This window comes from Procambarus clarkii, chromosome 35 (genome assembly GCF_040958095.1).
Source record: "Procambarus clarkii isolate CNS0578487 chromosome 35, FALCON_Pclarkii_2.0, whole genome shotgun sequence".
Classification (NCBI taxonomy): domain Eukaryota; kingdom Metazoa; phylum Arthropoda; class Malacostraca; order Decapoda; family Cambaridae; genus Procambarus; species Procambarus clarkii.
This window is the reverse complement of record NC_091184.1, coordinates 31141619-31158211: the sequence shown is the minus strand read 5'-3', so window position 1 is coordinate 31158211 and position 16593 is coordinate 31141619. Positions and strand designations below refer to the sequence as shown.

The window sequence follows — 16593 nt, the reverse complement described above, 5'->3', positions numbered from 1 at the left end:
TACATCCGGTGTCTTACCCTCGACGGTACCCTCCTTACCCTTATCCGCGGCGGTACCTTTATGGTCAGGAAGCCACGGATATTTACAATGGGGCTCGGTCAGTCAATATGATTCCTTTGACATCACTCAACTTATGTATTCTGTTCTCGTATTGACAATTTGAATGATATCAAGAATATTTTGAATATCTTCTGACATAGATGGTGCTGTAGTTGATTGTTGTTCATGACCTGTCCAGTGGGTCGAGACTGGTCTCATTAGCATCGCTCAGATTAGTGGGAAGAAATTCTTGCTGCAAGAATGTGTGTTCTCAGAGCTAACTAGGGTAACTAAAATACTTATTTCCTAAATAAATACTTTAATTGTAAATATTTGAAAATATATGGTATGTTTCCGAATTTCTGATGATATAAAACATATTGTGGTTTATAATTAAGTTCTTAATAGTGATCCTATCCTGCATCATAATTTACATAATATCTACTTCTGTTTTGTGTATTAAAATGACTACTTTTTATGTTAATTTCTTTCTGTAAATGATGATGATGATAAAGTTCAATAAATGTAAGTAAGAACATAAGAATGAAGGTAACTGCAAAAGACTTATTGGCCCATACAAGGCAGCTCCTCGTATGGAGCTGCCTTTGATAAGTAATTACCAAAGAAGGCACCAAGCCGGGAAGGCTGTGTAGCACGATCAAATAAGTCAACTGCTCCTGAAGAGGACGGTATTACTTACAGTTTACTGAGATTAGTCTCACAAGTACCAGGTAATCCACTTTTAGTGTTGTACAGAATGAGTTTAAGTGAAGGAGTATTACCTGATGATTGGACAGTGTCATTGTTCTCATCCCCAAAGCACACTCAGATAATTATAGACCCATATCTCTAACATAATTTTGTCTATTAGCACAGTTTTCGGCGTGAAGGCATTGAGTAGATCTCGGCAATACAAGAAGTTTCAAGCTAAACTTTCTAATATGCTACACTCACCTGAGGTCCGTAGAAGAGCGAAATCTGATTATGCATTTTGGTTCTACAAGGTAGCCAACTCCATCAAAATATTAAATATGTACCCAACTCAATTAACGATTAATCAACCAATTACTCCATGGGATAACTTGGATCTAGCAGTTGATTTTGTAAATGCACCCAAGAAAGATAATGTACACTCTACATTATTAAAACAGTTAACACTGAAAAGCATCACTGAGAGTACTCAGGGTATGGGTAACGATGTGTGTCAGTGCTATACCGACGGTTCTGTAGAAGAAGGTGGACGATGTAGCGGATGCGCATGTAATATATTTGAACAATCTTCTCTCGTACATACAGCAATGAAGCGCGTCAATGATTGGGCAAGTACAACTTAAACCGAACTTGCAGGCATATACCTTGCCACGGAATTTTTAAAAGACAAAGGCAGTGGACTTATATACTGTGATTCGCAGAGTGCACTCCTGGTATTGAACGCACATATACTGTGATTCGCAGAGTGCACTCCTGGTATTGAACGCACATAGTAGTGACACCCAGAAAATAGTCAGTGATATTCGAATGAATATTTTAGCTGCCAAAGAAAAGAGATTTGAAATTAAATTCCTATGGATACCATCACATGTTGGCATCTCAAGGCATGACACTGTTAATATGCTTGCAAAGACAGCCTGTAGAAAACCAGTGGTAGAAATTGATATGGGTGTTTCATTAGCAGTGACAAAGAGAATACTTAAGCAAACATCTAATGAAAATCTCACCGACCTAACAAATTCACAAAGACCTGAAAGTTGTAGCATTAAATATTATGATAGATATTGTGCGGAGACATTCACATACAGGATTAATGGAACAAGAACCCAGCAATGTGATGTTATAGTGGCCAGAATACGCTTGGGATATAGACGTATCTGGCAGCTTTCTCAAAACCCAAATGTCGAGTACACAATGTGTCAACTTTGTGAAAGAGAAAATATGCACTCCCTTGAACATTATATTGTAAAATGTCCCATACTGACTGACTTTCGCCCTCCTGGGCTAAGGTATGCTGAACTGTGTAATTACTATTTGAGTACTGGAACACTTGATGATATATTGGGCTTGTACCCTAGATTGACCATGTAACGTATCAATTATACAATGAATGTATGTGATGTAACTCTATAACCTGAGCTTGTGAAAGCACCTTAATCACCTTCAGTGATTAAGTGCTTAATTGCACACTAGTTTCTCTATCAGTTATCTCACCTTGTCAGAGTAAAAGAGACAAATATATGTGTATGTATGTATATACAGTGGTACCTCGGAATGCGATTGTCCCTGTATGCGAGGTTTTCGGAAGGCGAGCAGTATTTACTCCAAAAATTTGTCTCAGAAGGCGAGGGTTACTTCGGGACGCGAGTTTGTTGATACGCGTACAGGCCGACCTAGCGCGTGGTGGTTCGGCGATCGTCGCCCCTCCGCCCCTCAGTTTACCATTGTCTCGCGCTCAGTGACTACCCCCACATCAATTCTTCTCGCGGATTTTCAGTGTTTTGTTGGATTTTTGGTGATTTGTCTATACAATTTGTTATTATATATCTCACCATGGGTCCCAAGAAAGCCAGTGGTAAGGATAAAGGCCAGAAAGCTCATGTGAGGATGACAATAGAGGAGAAACAAGAGATCATTCGGAAGCATGAGAACGGTACACGTGTTGTTGAACTTTGTAGGCAGTACAACAAAGCCACATCAACAATGTGCACTATACTTAACACTTTCGCTCGGGGATGACGCAGCATTGCGTCATCCGTTTACTGGCGGTAATGCCGGGGATGACGCAGCATTGCGTCATCCACTTTAAAAATTCGCCAAAAATCAGGTTTGTATCCGATTTTTTGGGGACTGGTTTTAAAATGTGCGCCGATGTCTTCCCATTTCCTTTGTTGAGCCTCGTGGCCCTCAGGCGGCTTGGCACACGCTGTGGGCCCATTGTCTTTGCTCCACTGTTGTGACCAATGTCGTCTCCCCTCGCATCTCAAACGTGTGAACATTTCGGCTATTTTCCGTGGCTATATTTCTTACTGCGGCTTTAGAAACTATCTACGCTTACTCCACGATGGATAGTAATCATGAACAAGGCCCTTCCAGGAAGAAAATTGCGAAAGAAAGGCTTGAAAAGGGTGGGAATTGGGAGTGTAGTAGGAAGGCCTCTGAGCGCTCACTCACGGCTAACGCGTGGCCCGTCTTCAACTCGTCGGCGGTTGGAGCGTGACCAGGTGTTTTTTTTATATGCTAATGTTCCTCTAGAGAATTTTATTACGAACCCATTGAGACCAAAATGAAAGACCTAGGACAAAAATTGAGGTGACCAGAGTGAAAATAGTGAAAACATTTTATCCCGTTTGCGCGCTCCCGGGTAACTCATTCGCACTTTCTCTGTTTGCTGCGGGTAATTAGCCGGGCTTTTGGAGTTTATATGCATTTAGTGCTGTAGAGAATTTTATTGCGAACACAATGATACCAAATTTATTCTCGTAGAAGGAGAATTGAGGTGACAAAGTTGAAGAGAGTATACACTTTTCGGAATTAACGCGCGCTTCCGTGACACGCTGGGGCCCATATCGCCCTGTCGAGGGGTGGCGCGCGGGGTGAGCGAAAGTGTTAAGAAGAAAAATAAGATTATGGGTGCTAAAGTGGCAAAAGGAGTAAGAACATTAACGGCACAAAGACCACAAATACTTGAAGAAGTGGAAAAGTTGTTATTAATTTGGATACACGACAAGGAGTTGAGGGGTGATAGTGTTTCGGAGGCCATTATTTGTGAGAAAGCCAGGGTGTTGCACGAAGACCTTCTAAAGAATACCCCTGCAACGAGTGATGCAGATAAGAAAGAGTTTAAGGCAAGCAGGGGCTGGTTTGAAAAATTTAGAAAGAGAAGTGGTATCCATAGTGTTACAAGGCATGGGGTTATGTGATGTGATTATGGAAGGGGACTCCCCTTCCAAACAGTAACTCCTCTCCTCCTCCCCCCTCCTCACCATCTTCCATACGCCTACAGCACTCGACAGCAAGGTAAGTAATAACTGGAACACAGTTTTGTAGGTTTATTTAGATGAATTAGGTAAATTAGGTATAAAAATTTAGTTTGATGTGGGGTTTTTGGGGTAGTCAGGAACGGATTAATTCATTTCCCTTTATTTCATATGGGGAAATTAACTTCGGAATGCGAGTTTTCGGAAGGCGAGGCGTCTCCAGGAACGGATTAAACTCGTATTCTGAGGTATGCCTGTATACGTACGCATATGTCTGTGTGTGTATATGTATGTGTATAAAGTATATGTGGAAGCTGATCAGAATTCCATTTCACCTTTGTAAATGCACGTTAATGACACTATGTAAAAGACACATTGAACACTTTATGTAGGGCATACGTAAATCTGTGTACTCACCTATATGTACTCACCTATATGTGCTTGCAGGATCGAGCATTGACTCTTGGATCCCGCCTTTCTAGCTATCGGTTGTTTACAGCAATGACTCCTGTCCCATTTCCCTATCATACCTAGTTTTAAAAGTATGAATAGTATTTGCTTCCACAACCTGTTCCCCAAGTGCATTCCATTTTTCTACTACTCTCACGCTAAAAGAAAACTTCCTAACATCTCTGTGACTCATCTGAGTTTCCAGTTTCCACCCATGTCCCCTCGTTCTGCTATTATTACGTGTGAACATTTCATCTATTTCCACTTTGTCAATTCCCCTGAGTATTTTATATGTCCCTATCATATCTCCTCTCTCCCTTCTTTTCTCTAGTGTCGTAAGGTTCAGTTCCTTCAGCCGCTCTTCATATCCCATCCCTCGTAGCTCTGGGACAAGCCTCGTCGCAAACCTCTGAACCTTCTCCAGTTTCTTTATGTGTTTCTTCAGGTGGGGGCTCCAAGATGGCGCGGCATACTCTAAGACGGGTCTCACGTAGGCAGTGTAAAGCGCCCTAAAAGCTTCCTCATTTAGGTTTCTGAATGAAGTTCTAATTTTCGCCAGTGTAGAGTACGCTGCTGTCGTTATCCTATTTATATGTGCCTCAGGAGTTAGATTAGGTGTCACATCCACTCCCAGGTCTCTTTCTCGAATCGTTACAGGTAGGCTGTTCCCCTTCATTGTGTACTGTCCCTTTGGTCTCCTGTCACCTGATCCCATTTCCATAACTTTACATTTACTGGTGTTAAACTCCAGTAGCCATTTCCCTGACCATCTCTGCAGCCTGTTTAAGTCCTCTTGGAGGATCCTACAATCCTCGTCTGTCACAACTCTTCTCATTAATTTTGCGTCATCTGCAAACATTGACATGTATATGTGTATTTATGTATTTACGTATGTAGCTTAGCCTAGCATTTTAAAAGCACTACAATCACCTTCTGTGGTTGATTGTTCAATAAATCCCTGAACTATATGTTTAACAAATCTCTAACCCTATCCATGGAGTTAGTTAGTTTAGTTCTTATATTATGCACCCCATACCCATCTTGTGGGCGGTAGTGGAAAGGGTTAGAGTCCATGGCGGACAGAAGAAAATGTATATATGCTGGTTAGCATTGTTAATGTGTGGCCACGTCTGTGGTAGAAAATAATACAAAAAATCAAATAAAGGTATTATTGAAACTTTATAGGAAAACATTAAATCCTAAATATATCTTTAATATTATACTTGAAATATTGTATACTTTGCTCTCTCCATCGTACTTCTGCACCTGCTGGCAAGTGGTGCGGTGCAGTGTGCAGGTGATGTTCATTACTGGGTGAGCTGGCAGGTGGTGCTCACCTGCCAGCTCACCCAACGAAAATTTGGTTTTTAATACACTTACACATTTATTGGGTCTTTCCTTCACCTTCATTCAAGCACTAGGGTATTACAGTAAGTGTTTTAATTATAATATTTATTAACGTTATTATTTTTAATTTTTATTATTATTAGTATTATTATTAACAGGAGAGGAGTGTGTTTACTAGTTGTGTTTACTAGTTGTGTTTTTACGGGGGTTGAGCTTTGCTCTTTCGGCCCGCCTCTCAACTGTCAATCAACTGCTTACTAACTACTTTTTTTTTTTTTTTTTTTTTTTTCCACACCACCACACACACACACACACCCCAGGAAGCAGCCCGTGACAGCTGACTAACTCCCAGGTACCTATTTACTGCTAGGTAACAGGGGCATTCAGGGTGAAAGAAACTTTGCCCATTTGTTTCTGCCTCGTGCGGGAATCGAACCCGCGCCACAGAATTACGAATCCTGCGCGCTATCCACCAGGCTACGAGGCCCCAGCAGTGTGTGTGTGTGGGGGGGGGGGGGGGGGGGTGTAATGGTACACATGTCCACATCCCAATGCCCGCCCTTCCTGGGGGTGCGGGGTGTACAATAAACTATACCCACCTCCAGCGGCAGCTTGTCGAAGGCGGAACTGTAGCCTAGACAATTTGTCATGATAATTAGTGATGGCTCTTATTTTGATTATGGGTCCGTATTCCAGTTAAGCTTTTATTCTTAATTTATATTACAATGCTGGTAAAATACACTTCTTGATGATGAGTATGGAGTACAAATGAACTCATTGTATACCCAAGTTCAAGTTCAAGTATGTTTATTGAGATAAGCAATAAATACATCTCAAAGGGATAGAGTAGCTTAGGCTCTTTCAACCCCCCTCTAATTCAAGTCCCTCAAGGGGCGCACAAATGCTGTGAGTACAAATAGATAAATAACATTACAAGAATCCAAACAAGAATTGTGTACCCTATACTCACAGGATGAGTATAGGGTGCACTAAACTACCACTCACATCATGGGTATGGGTTGCACAAGAAACTATCGCGCAGAGGATGAATATGGAGAGCAAAGTAAACAAAGATTCACATGATGAGAAAGGGTTGCGCAATGTCCTATGACTCACAGGATGAGTATTAGCTGCACAATAAACTACAGGTCACAGGATAAGTATGGGTTGCACAATAAATTACAGGTCACAGGATGGGTATGGGCTGCACAAACTACCGGTAACAGGATGAGTATGGGATGCACAATAAATTACGGGTCACAGGATGAGTATGGGTTGCACAAACTACTGGTAACAAGATGAGTATGGGGTGCACAATAAATTACCGCACAGAGGATGAGTATAGGGTGCACAAACTGGTTGGGTAAATGGAAATGGTTGGGTACATTTCCTTTCACCTAATGCGACTATTCATGTGTCCGGACACCGGCGATTGTGTGGTATTGGCTATTTATTTAACCATAACTTTGCATTCATTTAATAATTATATTAAGATATGTTTTCCTTGAAATGTAGTTACATTATCGTCTACATGTCTTTATTCTGACATAAAGACCTATGGCGTTACTTTGCATATATGCAAAGTAATTATAAAATTGATTGGCTTGTGTGGAGGCCTTCACACTCCCTGAGCGAGCCATCAAGTAACTATAAAAAGGCATATATCTTCACTTTCACTTCAGTTATATTTATGCCAAAGTATTAACATGCAGCTTATATTTATGTCTTTATGATGACATAGAAAACTTCGTTTATTACAATATCTAGATTAAATTAACATTGATCTTCAGAAGGTCATAGTTCCCATATCGGTAAGGAGAGCGTCGGCCATGAAGCCTTGTTTAAAGTATGAATATTTTTCCTCTCTAATAAGGTATAATCTCTGTGATGGATTCACAAAAACTATTTTATATCTGCCTTTCTGATAACATATACAAATATAATCTTTATTTGTGAATATTTGTTAATTAAGCAATATATCAGAGGGCGTGTAGGGTTCGGTGTTCAATGAACGAAAAGGACTGGATCACTGTGTACAGGAGGCTGATATGGCAGCAAACACTCTCCAGGCGACCATATATCTTGGATAAGTCGCTCCACACAATTGTCGCTTGGGTAATTCTATGGACCGCCTGAGGGTGGTAAGAGGGTGTGATAAGAGGCTAACGTGTGGCCTTGAAGGAAGTCGATAAAGCAGACAATTTTCAAAAGGAAGGGCAGCATAACGAGCAGACAGGAATGGACAGACAGTCGGTTATCCCATAATGTGTAATACACCCCGCACAGCATGGGTGGAGTGGGGGGGGGGGTTGTAGCAGGGCACAGTATGGTGATGGTGTGGGTGAAGTACACACCCACTGAATTCCTGCCATCAATAATTGTTTTCATAACCATTAGAACAATGGCATCCCTCCAGCCACCATCCTTCCACTGACCCCCTCCTCTGGTCCTCCACCTCAGACAATAACCCCCCACACCCCCTCTCCCTTCCAGACATCAGCATGTCAAAATCAGTACCATAATGTGTTTAAACTATTTAAACTAAGTCATTGTGTATCTCAAGGTATCTTAATTCATTTGAAAGTGTACATGTGCATTCGTTCATATATTCGCCTAATTGTGCTTGCTGGGGTTGAGCTCTGGCTCTTTAGTTCCACCTCTCAACTGTCAATCAACAGGTGTACAGGTTTCTGAGCCTTTTGGGCTCAATCATATCTACACTTGAACCTGTGTATGGAGTCAGCCTCCACCACATCACTTACTAATGCATTCCATTAGATATAATCATACATATATGATTACACATAATCATAATTATTCCATACACATAATCATATATGTGTACTTGTACGTCAACGTATACATACATGCGTATATATACCTCATATTAAAATACTGATAAACGAATGACCATGAACAAATTAATTTATAATTGTAGCATTATATATAATTTTAATAGACTAATTACGTGTTTATACATTTGAATGGTCCAGACAGGTGGCCAGCCTTGGACATATACACTTCTGGTAGGCACAATGACCTCATGTTAGACCCTTGATAGATTATGTGAGAGAGAGAGAGAGCTGGGGCAGGGAGGTGCGTGCCCCAGGGAGATAATCCATGCCCATGCCCCGCCTCGAGGTCAGTTCTCGAGTCACATCAAGAATAACAATCGAGCAAGTTGTCCTGACCAGGATGTGGCATATTAGGGAGGGTTGAGGAATAGGAAGCCTGTCTGATAGGGCTCTTGGCAAGCAGCTCTTCCTCAGTCTACCTATCTATATGGAAGAAATGTATCTAGGCCCTCCTCCCCCCTGCCTATTCTCTCTCCCCCACCTTTCTTCCTTCATTTCCTCCCTCCTTCCCTCCCCCTCACTGGTGAGAGAGTAGGAGTGTGAGAGTGGTTAGAGAACTCGTAGTTCTCACGCTCGTGAAATTGTCTGCGACCCTGGCGGAGGGGGGGGTGAAAGTAGGTGACGATGGAGGAGTAGAAGGGAGCATTATATGCAGTGAACGTAGGTGTCTATGGAAGAGTACATCATAGAGGAGGGTGAAAGGAAGGTGACGATGGAGGAGGAGAAGGGAGGGGGTGTGAAGGTAGGTGATGATGGAGGAGTAGAGGGGAGGAGGGGGGCAAAGGTAGGTGTCTATGGAAGAGTACATCATAGAGGGGGGTGAAGGTAGGTCACGATGGAGTAGAGCAAAAGGGGTGGGGGTTGAAAGTAATCCTGAGTTTAATTTTTTAGTTATATATAGTGACACCTCGGCTTACGAATGAATATTTATGAACTTTTCGGGTTACGAGCCTAATTTCTTCGAAAAATTTGAATCGGGTTACAAACTTTGCCTCGGGAAAGGAGTTTGTTGATATACGTATGGGCTGACCTAGCGCGTGGTGGCATGGTGATCGCGCCTCAGTTTACCAGTGTCTCCTGCCTAGTAAGTATCGCGCCTGAATTCTTTGTAAAGCATTACATTTGTTTTGGGATTTTTGGCTATTTGAACATAAAATTTGTTATGATATATCTTGCCATGAGTCCCAAGAAAGCCAGTGGTAAGGTTCAAGCCAAGAAAACACATGTGAGAATGACCATAGAGGAAAAACAAGAGAGCATTTATAAACGTCAAAACGGTGCACAGGTTGTTGAACTAGTTAGGCAGTACAACAAATCTATGTCACCAATATGCACTATACTTGCTAAGAAAAAGGACATTATGAGCATTAAAGTGGCAAAAGGCATATCAACAATCCCGAAACAAAGAACACAAACACTTGAGGATGTTAAAAAGTTTTTATTATACACAACAAGGAGTTAGCAGGTGATAGCATTTCAGAGGCCATCATTTGTGAGAAACCAAGGCATTTGCATGAAGACCTTTTAAAGAAAACCCCTGGAACGAGGGGGGGGGGGGAGAAAGATGAATCAAGTTTGAAAATGTGAAAAGTTTGTGTGACAATAGCGCCTCGTGGAAAACTTTTGCTGTGGTCATTACCTGGTGGAATGCACCCAGGATGGAGTATTAGGGCTATACATCTTTTAAATCATAAAAGTAATAAACATTTCCCATCAACCTTACAAACAATATTAACCTATTTTCATGTATTTCCCCCATGTGCATTTTAACAAAGTTGCTAAATTGCCTTTATCATTCTGTAAAATTTCAATTACAGTACTGTATGTATAATTTTGTTAGTATAAATGGACTGAATATTCTGAAATTGCTATTAATTTTACAATTTCAGATTCAAAGGTGGTCTGGACACCCAATTTGGTCAGACAGGTGAAGAGAGCATTTAGGATAGTTCGAAGAGATGAAGATGGTCGCAATTGTGTTCGAAGAGGCAAACGCCCCCCTTTGCTCCTGACATTATGTTCAACCATTGACCTCTGCACACCTAACACAAGGTAGGTTGAAAACTCCTCCTTCATGTCATTGGTACATTAGCCAGAAACTCAGGGCTCATGTAGGAATATCCCTAAAAAAAAAAAAGTGGCCCCAACAATGCATCCTCCAAGTCTGGAGGATGAGCAGGAGCATTGTCGAGAAGCAGGACCTTGAGTGTCAAACTTTTCTCTTGCAGATATTTTTTGATGGCAGGGCAAACCACTCCACATCACAGTTTTTCTGCACGTTATATATTTTTTAAAACTCTTGGATTTTCGGAATGATACACGAGCAAGGGTTTAATTTTCAAATCGCCACACAGCACAAGAGTTAGCCTATCCTGACACAAGTTAGCCCAAGTTAGCTTGTGTCCGGGCAGTGACGTCTCCTCTTGGGTAATATATGTCCTCTTTGGCAATTTTTTCCAGAATAGCTATGTCTCCCCACAATTAAACACTTGTTGTGGAATGTATCCATCAATACAGCACAGTGTATCTACAAAATGTTAATTTTTTACTTATATATAGTGTCACCTCGGCTTACGAATGAATATTTATGAACTTTTCGGGTTACGAGCCTAATTTCTTCGAAAAATTTGAATCGAGTTACACTACAAACTTTGCCTCGGGAAATGAGTTTGTTGATATGCGTATGGGTTGACCTAGCGCGTGGTGGCATGGTGATCGCACCTCAGTTTACCAGTGTCTCCTGCCTAGTAACTATCGCGCCTGAATTCTTTATAAAGCATTACATTTGTTTTGGGATTTTTGGCTATTTGAACATAAAATTTGTTATTATATATCTTGCCATGAGTCCCAAGAAAGCCAGTGGTAAGGTTCAAGCCAAGAAAACACATGTGAGAATGACCATAGAGGAAAAACAAGAGAGCATTCATAAACGTCAAAACGGTGCACAGGTTGTTGAACTAGCTAGGCAGTACAACAAATCTATGTCACCAATATGCACTGTACTTGCTAAGAAAAAGGACATTATGAGCATTAAAGTGGCAAAAGGCATATCAACAATCCCGAAACAAAGAACACAAACACTTGAGGATGTTGAAAAGTTTTTATTAATTTGGATACACAACAAAGAGTTAGCAGGTGATAGCATTTCAGAGGCCATCATTTGTGAGAAACCAAGGCATTTGCATGAAGACCTTTTAAAGAAAACCCCTGGAACGAGGGGGAAAAAGATGAATCAAGTTTGAAAATGTGAAAAGTTTGTGTGACAATAGAGCCTCGTGGAAAACTTTTGCTGTGGTCATTACCTGGTGGAATGCACCCAGGATGGAGTATCAGGGCTATACATCTTTTAAATCATAAAAGTAATAAACATTTCCCATCAACCTTACAAACCATATTAACCTATTTTCATATGCAGGCGATGAGTCACAATAACGTGGCTGAAGTATGTTGACCAGACCACACACTAGAAATTGAAGGGACGACGACGTTTCGGTCCGTCCTGGACCATTCTCAAGTCGATTGTGATGAGGACAGGTAGGGACAGGCATTAAATAGGCAAGAGAGAGCTGAGGAGGAAAGTCAGGTGTAGGGGATAGTAGTAATGAGAACTGCAGCAGGCCTATTGGCCCATACGAGGCAGCTCCTATTATAACCACCGAAGGAGATAGTAATAGGAAAAAGAAGAGGATAGCAAGGGAGCGTAGAAGACAATGAACAGAAAAAGGGAGAAGAGAGAAAGAAAGGGAAAGAGAAAGAAAGAAATGGAAGGGGGAAAGCTTATGTTAAGTCACGTTTGTTAGAAAGATTAGAGCATTTGAGTATATACTGTGAAAGGGAAGAGTCCACAGCAACAAAGCCAGGACTCAAGTTCATGTTGGGTACATTGTTAATAAGAGCCGATTCTACAAGACGGCGTCTGTGTAGAGTAGAGGCAGGAAAGATTATTTTGGAGGAAGACCAATCAATGGGATGATTAGAATCCCTCACATGGCAGAAGAGAGCATTGTTAGTGTCTGCAGACATAACACTTCTCTTGTGTTCTTTAAGTCTGTCATTCAGTGTACGGCCAGTTTCGCCAAAATATTGGAGAGGACAAGATGAACAGGAAATAGAGTAGACACCAGCAGCATTAGAAGCAGGAGGAGCAGTGTGAACTAGATTGCTACGAAGTGTGTTAGTTTGTCGAAAGGCGAGTTTAATGTCAAGAGGACGAAAGGTATTGGAAAAAGTTTTGAGTTCAGATATGAAGGGAAGGCATAGTACAGTGCTACTAGTGTTGGAAGCAGGTTTAGGATGAAAGAAATTTCGTTTAGCTTGAGAGTGGGCACAGTTGATGAAATGCAAAGGATAACCAAGGCAAGAGAATGATTTGTAGATAAAGGCAATTTCAGAATCAAGAAACTGAGGGTCGCTGATGCTGAAAATAATCTTTCCTGCCTCTACTCTACACAGACGCCGTCTTGTAGAATCGGCTCTTATTAACAATGTACCCAACATGAACTTGAGTCCTGGCTTTGTTGCTGTGGACTCTTCCCTTTCACAGTATATACTCAAATGCTCTAATCTTTCTAACAAACGTGACTTAACATAAGCTTTCCCCCTTCCATTTCTTTCTTTCTCTCTTCTCCCTTTTTCTGTTCATTGTCTTCTACGCTCCCTTGCTATCCTCTTCTTTTTCCTATTACTATCTCCTTCGGTGGTTATAATAGGAGCTGCCTCGTATGGGCCAATAGGCCTGCTGCAGTTCTCATTACTACTATCCCCTACACCTGACTTTCCTCCTCAGCTCTCTCTTGCCTATTTAATGCCTGTTCCTACCTGTCCTCATCACAATCGACTTGAGAATGGTCCAGGACGGACCGAAACGTCGTCGTCCCTTCAATTTCTAGTGTGTGGTCTGGTCAACCTATTTTCATGTATTTCCCCCATGTGCATTTTAACAAAGTTACTAAATTGCCTTTATCATTCTGTAAAATTTCAATTACAGTATACTGTATATAATTTTGTTAGTATAAATGGACTGAATATTCTGAAATCAGTATTAATTTTACAATTTCAGATTCAAAGGTGGTCTGGACACCCAATTTGGTCAGACAGGTGAAGAGAGCATTTAGGATAGTTCGAAGAGATGAAGATGGTCACAATTGTGTTTGAAGAGGCAAACGCCCCCCTTTGCTCCTGACATTATGTTCAGCCTATTGACCCCTGCACACCTAACACAAGGTAGGTTGAAAACTCCTCCTTCATGTCATTGGTTCATTAGCCAGAAACTTAGGGCCCATGCAGGAATATCCCTAAAAAAAAAAAAGTGGCCCCAACAATGCATCCTCCAAGTCTGGAGGATGAGCAGGAGCATTGTCGAGAAGCAGGCCCTTTAGTGTCAAACTTTTCTCTTGCAGATATTTTTTGATGGCAGGGCAAACCACTCTACATCACAGTTTTTCTGTACGTTATATATTTTTTAAAACTCTTTGATTTTCGGAATGATACACAAGCAAGGGTTTAATTTTCAAATCGCCACACAGCACAAGAGTTAGCCTATCCTGACACAAGTTAGCCCAAGTTAGCTTGTGTCCAGGTAGTGACGTCTCCTCTTGGGTAATGTATGTCCTCTTCGGCAATTTTTTCCAGAATAGCCGTCTCCTCACAATTAAACACTTGTTGTGGAATATATCCATCAATACAGTATCTACAAAATCTTTAAAATCACGAACAAATCTTTCAGCCCCTACTTTGTCTGAGCTGGCACCCTCACCATGCCTCACAACACTATGAATACCACGTCTTTTTTCAACATTTCTCAAACCATCCCCTACTCACCTTAAACTCTTTCGTATCTGCAAAACTCGTTCTAGGGGTTTTCTTTATAAGATCTTGCATGAAGATTTCATTGTTGACCAAACCACACACTGGAAATTGAATAGACGACGACATTTCGATCCGTCCTGGACCATTATAAAGTCGATTGTGATGAGATGAGGGAAGCAAGAGCATTAAGTAGGCAAGAGAGAGAGGTGAGGAGATGGCAAGTATGTACGTATGTACATGAATAAAACATGTACATACTTATACATAACGTGTGTAAATAGTGTAATAAACACAATAACAGTATTTTGGGAGGAGGAATGTTGGTGAGTAATGTGTTGGAGGAGGGAGGGAGGACTGGCAGGGTGTGACAGCTCACTCATGTTTTTTGGGCTCACCATACCAACATAGTGGAGCGTTATGGTGAATACATACGTAGATGGGTATATACAATGTGTGTATATAGTGTAATAACAGCAAAAACACTGTTTGATTGTAGAATATGTCGCATATATGAGGCCCATAATTTTGAGCATAGCGATGTTCTATACTTTGAATTATATAAATTCCACAAATTACACACTTTTAAATAATATTACAGCAAAAAAAAGGAAGAAATGAATGAGAAACTTCAAAATAAATGCGCAACATTTTATTCGCAGCAACTGCCGTCGCACGGGGTGGCGGGGCCGACAGACCCCCATCGCTCCAACGCTCAGCGCCCATAATTTGCTCAACTTCCCAGCTCCATCGCAGCTAAAGTAAGTCACATACAATATTTTTTGTTTAGTTTCCCCGTGATCAGACTCTGCATTTTAACAATATAAGAAGAGAAAAAAAAATTTTGGAAAGAATTTATTTCTTGTGCACCAGGGTGTTATTTGGAGACAGAGCAGTTCAGTGGTTAACTACTAAATTTTTTTTTCTCCCACACACGCACCCCCCTAGGAAGCAGCCTGTAACAGCTAACTCCCAGATACCTATTTACTGTTAGGTAACAGGGGTCATCCCCTTTTGTACAAAGAATCTGCTAAAACTTTTAGGGCTAATCTTTGACACTCGTTTATCTTTGTCGCCCCATATTTTTTACGTCCGAGTTGAATGCTCTAAGGCCCTTAACTAACTTTAGGTCATGTCCCATACTTCTTGGAGAGCTAATCGACACTGCTCCTCTCTTTACATTCCTCTCTCGTTCTGTCTAAACTCGATTATGGCCCTGTTTACTCGTCTGCTTCTCCTTCTACCCTTCACCATCTGGACACACTGCATCATACTGGGTTACGGCTCAGCTCTGGTACCTTTCCTTCGACACCTACCCTAAGCCTGTATGTTGAAACTGGCGTCCTGTTTCTACAGGATCGCCACGATCGCTACTGTCTTCTCCACCTTGCACGGTCCTTACAGCACCCTCACTCTTGCTTATGTCATGCCTTGACCTTTACCCATCCTGTGGTTCCTGTTCCCCTTCACCACCTATCTCTTTCTGTACGGTTGTCTCTCTTACAAAATGCTCTTTCAGTTTGCGTTACCAATATTTCCCCTCGTGTCATTCCGTCTTTGCCCCTATGGAGGGGTCCCCGTTCCTAAATTCTGTAAGCCTTGACCCACATGACTAAAACTTTTACCCCTCCTACAGTTCTAAATCACCTTTTCCTTGAACACTTTTCTTCACACTTCCACTCTATTTCCGTCTTCACCAATGGGTCTTAAGTCTGCAGACGGTGTAGGCTACTCTGTTGTTTTTCCTGACTGCACCTTTGTGTCTCCTGCCTCCGGAGACTAGCATCTTCATGGCAGAACTTTATGCTATTCTCTATGCTCTTCATCAACTCTTTTCTCGCTGTCAATCCTCCTCTGTGTTTGTAGTTGACACTTGCAGTGCCCTCATGGCTCTAGAATCCTTTAATCCAGTCCATCCTTTGGTAGTTGATATTCAACATTGGCTGTTTCTTATCTCCAGTAGATTTAAGACAGTGGAATTTCGCTGGATTCCCACCCATGTTGGTGCGTTCTTAAATGAGCGTGCGGACACTGCCGCTAAGGAAGCTATCCGCACCTGTCCCATCTCCCGTAAAGGTATTCCTTATTATGACTTTTACCCAGTTATTCATTTCCCCATTCTTGCC

The 16593-nt window shown here is 41.5% G+C and overlaps 1 long non-coding RNA gene across 2 annotated transcripts in view; it reads left to right on the top strand.

The window, feature by feature from the left end:
* Positions 1 to 16593, top strand: part of LOC138371429 (uncharacterized) — a 36597-nt gene that overhangs the window by 13672 nt on the left and 6332 nt on the right. Inside the window, exons 2-4 of one of the 2 annotated variants that reach the window (XR_011230467.1) lie at positions 10552 to 10714; positions 13722 to 13885; positions 15130 to 15228. This is a non-coding gene — a long non-coding RNA (uncharacterized lncRNA). The remainder of the gene's footprint in view (positions 1 to 10551; positions 10715 to 13721; positions 13886 to 15129; positions 15229 to 16593) is intronic. The other variant, XR_011230468.1, reaches the window with a different exon arrangement.